The sequence below is a fragment of the Lemur catta genome, chromosome 19 (genome assembly GCF_020740605.2).
Source record: "Lemur catta isolate mLemCat1 chromosome 19, mLemCat1.pri, whole genome shotgun sequence".
Lineage (NCBI taxonomy): Eukaryota > Metazoa > Chordata > Mammalia > Primates > Lemuridae > Lemur > Lemur catta.
The window spans coordinates 36,363,592-36,368,181 of record NC_059146.1 but is presented as its reverse complement, the minus strand read 5'-3'; positions in this window follow the sequence as shown (position 1 = coordinate 36,368,181).

Genomic DNA, 4,590 nt, shown 5'->3' with positions numbered 1-4,590 from the left:
CACTCAAGGATATATAGTCTAGAGAAGGTATAGATATTGAACTATTATTATGCTTGACATTATATTTTTTAAAAACTATTAGAAATACAAGAAGAATAGGATAAAGCAGCAGTTATAGTCAAAGATTCTAGTATCAGAGGGCTAATAAATAATAAAACTGGTAGAACATATGAGTAACTTTTAAAAAAAGTATGAATTGACAGTGATATAGAGAACAAAGGCATTCTTTTAAAACTTCTAAGGAACATCTAAGAAACCACCAATGTATTAGGTAACGAAAAAAAGTGAAAAGCCAAAAAAACAGAATCTTAAAGACCATAATGTGACCCTATTTATGTCAAAGCTAGATAAAAAAATATTTTCAAAACAATTGTACAATTATTAAAAACCACAAGGGTTGCACTAGTTTGGAGTCCCACCAGCAGTGTATGAGTGTTCCTGTCTGTCCGCATCCACGCCAACATGTGTTGTTTTGGGATTTTTTGATAAAGTCCATTCTCACTGGAGTTAAGTGGTATCTCATTGTGGTTTTGATTTGCATTTCCCTGATGATTAGGGATGTTGAGCATTTTTTCATATGTTTGTTAGCCATTCTTATATCTTCTTTTGAAAAATTTCTATTCATGTCATTTGCCCACTTTTTGATAGGGTTGTTTGATTTTTTTCTTGCTGATTTTCCTGAGTTCTAAATAGATTCTTGTTATCAGTCTTTTATCTGATGTGTAGTATGCAAAAATTTTTTCCCATTCTGTAGACTGTTTATTTTCGCGACTGTTTCTTTGGCTGTGCAGAAGCTTTTTAATTTAATCAGGTCCCATTCATTTATTTTTGTTGTTGCTGTGATTGCCTTAGGGGTTTTCTTCATAAATACCTTAAACAGATTCAAGTAGACCTACCATTCGATCCAGCAATCCCATTATCGGGCATATACCCAGAAGAACAAAAGTCATTCTATAACAAAGACACCTGTACCCGAATGTTTATAGCAGCACAATTCACAATCGCAAAGATGTGGAAACAACCCAAGTGCCCATCAATCCACGAATGGATTAGTAAACTGTGGTATATGTATACCATGGAGTATTACTCAGCTATAAGAAATAATGGTGGTACGACATCTCTTTGGTTCTCCTGGAGAGAGTTGGAACCCATTATATTAAGTGAAGTATCCAAAGAATGGAAAAACAAGCATCACATGTACTTGCCAGAAAATTGGTTTCCCTGATCATCACCTAAATCCACATCAGGGAAGGATACCAATTGGATATCAGACTGAGACGGGGGTTGGGGGAGGGGATGGGTGTATGCCTACATGACGAGTGCGTTGCACACCCTCTGGGGAATGGTCATGCTTGAAGGTGCAGACTCGGGGAGGTGGGGGGGGGAGGGGATGGAGGTATGACTACATGATGAGTGCCAGGCGCACTGTCTGTAGAATGGACACGCTTGAGGCTCTGACTCAGGGGGATGGGTGGGACATGGACAATGTATATAACCTGAGCTTTTGTACCCCCATGAAGAGCTGAAATAATAAAAAAAAACAATGACATGATATATCCATACAGTGGAGTATTTTTCAGCAATAAAAAGGAACAAACTACTGAAACATTACCTCATGGATTAATCTCAGAAATATTATGTTGAATGAAAAAAGCCAGACAAAAGAGGTTACATACTATATGATTCCATTTAAATCAAATGTCCAGAAAAAGCAAATTTGGAGAGAAAGTAGATTAATGGCTTCCTGGGATGGAGGAGCAGAGGAGTGGTGGAGAAATTAACTATAAATGGGCACGAGGGATCTTATTTGGGTGATATAAATGTTCTAAAACTGATTTATGGTTTTATGTGATGGTTGCACCACTTGATAAAGTCACTAAAGAAATCACTGAAATGAGTAAAATATACCTCAATAAAGCTATTTAGATGAGAAAGCCCAAGCTAGTCACTAAAAGGAAAACTAAGAAACTCCAATGGACACATGAAGAGTCCCAAAGGAGACCAACAGGAAAGATGTCCAGCCAACTCACATCATTTTGAGACTCTCTTCCCTACTTATCTTTAGTGTCCATACTTCCAAAAAGCTGAGTTGTCTTCAATGGAAGTCTGGTGATCAGGTATTAGAAAGGTTCCTGGTGAGTTTGGAAAAAAAAAGTTGACTTTAATTCTCAATGAACTATTTCAATAAACCATCCTGAAAAAATCATCTAAGTTCACTCTGCTATAATACTATGAGAAGACATTATAAAGTAGAAGATCTCATTCCATGCAGACAGCCTATCTAGCTTTGAATCCTGACTTTGGTACTGCATAAGCAGTGTGGATTTTGATAATTGAAAAAAAATAATGATAATAAGAACAAAGACTACCAAAACCTATGGGACATGGTCAAAATTATCACCAAAAGAAGCCATAGATTTAGAGGCTTATTATTAAATAAAACTGGAATTAAGCCATCAACTCAAGAATCCAGAAAAGAACTAAAAATAAATGAAAAACGTTGAGAATACAATTAGTTAAGACAAAGACAGAAGGAACCAATTTAAAAACAGTAAAAATTGTACCTAAAATCAAGAACTATTCTTTTAAAAGACTAATAGAAGTAGATAAATACCAGAAAAATCTAAGAGAGGACTAAAACAGAAATTAATAATGAGAAAAGGAGTATTTTAACAAGAGATGAAGAAGTACTTTTAAAAACTAAGATTGTCATATACACCCCTGGTGGATAACTTGAAAACTTAACAAGAAATAGGCAATTTTCTAAGAAAACACATTTTTACAAAGACTCAGAAACAGGTGAATAGAGAATCAACCATAGAAAGAATTGAAAAGGCTAAATATATATCCTGTAACAATTCTTATCAAACCTTCTTTGAACAGAGAGAAATGGTGACAGGCAACCTTAAAAACTAAGCTGGGCAGGGTGGCATGTGGCTGTAGTCCCAGCTAATAGGGAGGCCGAGGTGGGAAGATCATTTGAGCCCAGAAGTTTGAAACTGCCACAAAAACAAAAAACCCTAAAACAATAAATAAATAAAGCATTGAAGGGAGAAGGGAATACCAATTTACATGGGTATGTATTTATATGTGTAAGGAGAAGAGGTTTTCACTTTTTATTATTTATTTATTTGAGACAGGGTCTCACTCTGTTGCCTCAGCTAGAATGCAGTGGCGTCATCATAGCTTATGGTAACCTCAAACTCCTGGGCTCAAACAATCCTCCTGGCTCAGCCTCTCAAGTACCTGGGACTACAGGTGCAAGCCACCACACTTAGCTAATTTTTAAAATTTTTTTATTGAGATGGGTCTCGCTTTGTTGCCCAGGCTGGTCTCGAATCTCTTGGTCTCAAGTGATCCTCCCACCTTGGCCTTCCAAAGTGCTGGGAGTACAAGCGTGAGCCACTGTGCCCAGCCAGGTTTGCACTTTAAACAAGGTAGTCAAGGAACACTTCTCTGATACGGTGAGACTTGAAAAAACTGAAGGAGGAGAGGAAGAGAGTCATGTGGATATCTAACCAGTCAGGAGGCTACCGTAATAATCTAGGCAAGAGATAGTGATGTCCAGGACCACAGTGACTGCAGCAGAGGAGGTAAGAACTGATTAGATCCTGGATCTATTGATGTTAGAACTTAAAGGATTTGTTTTTATTGGAATGGATATGAATTGCGAGAAACACATTAATTCTGAGACATATATTAGACATTCAAAAGGAGATACAGAGGTCTGGAAATCAGTGAAGTTAACTAGAGTTGCACTGTCCAGTAGCCACATGTGGCTATTAAGCACTTGAAATGTGGCTAATCTGAATTGAGATGTACTGTAAGTGTAAAACACACACCAGATTTCAAAGACTTAATACGAAAAAAATATAAAATCTCATTTTTATTTCATTACATGTTGAAATAATATTTGATACACTGGATTAAACAGAGCATATTAAAATTAACTGCACCCATATCTTTTAACCTTTTTAATGTGACTACTAGAAAATATAAAGTTATATATATTGCTTATATTATATTTCCACTAGATAACATTGACCTAGTTACTGATGTAAATTTGGGATTCATAAGAATGGAGATTTAAATCTATGAATTGAATATAATAATCACCTATTGACTGCAGAAAGACAGAAGAGATTCAAGGATTAAGCACTGAGGCACTCCAAAATAGAAAAAGGTTGAAGAAATGAAAAGGAACCAACAAAGGAGACTGAGTAGGACGAATATGTGTAGCAGGGGAAAACCTGTAGATGCAGATATGGAACACTGGAAGACAACAGAAGAGGGTGTGTAAAGGAGGAGGGGATTACTATTGTAGGGTAAGATGAAGATTGAAACTCATCACGGAATTTGGTGGCACAGGGGTCATTTATAACCTGCAAAAACTGACGGTCAAATGATGGGAATGAATGCCTGTTTGGAGTAGATTCACAAGAACTGGAGACAGTCAGTGCACACAATGCATTCAAAATTTTTTGCTGTAAAGGGAAACAAAGAAATAAGGAGATGTGAAAGGGAGTTCAAGAAAAATTTAAAAATTTCTTTGAAACAATTAGAACCAAGAATAAAATTAAACAAAATGCT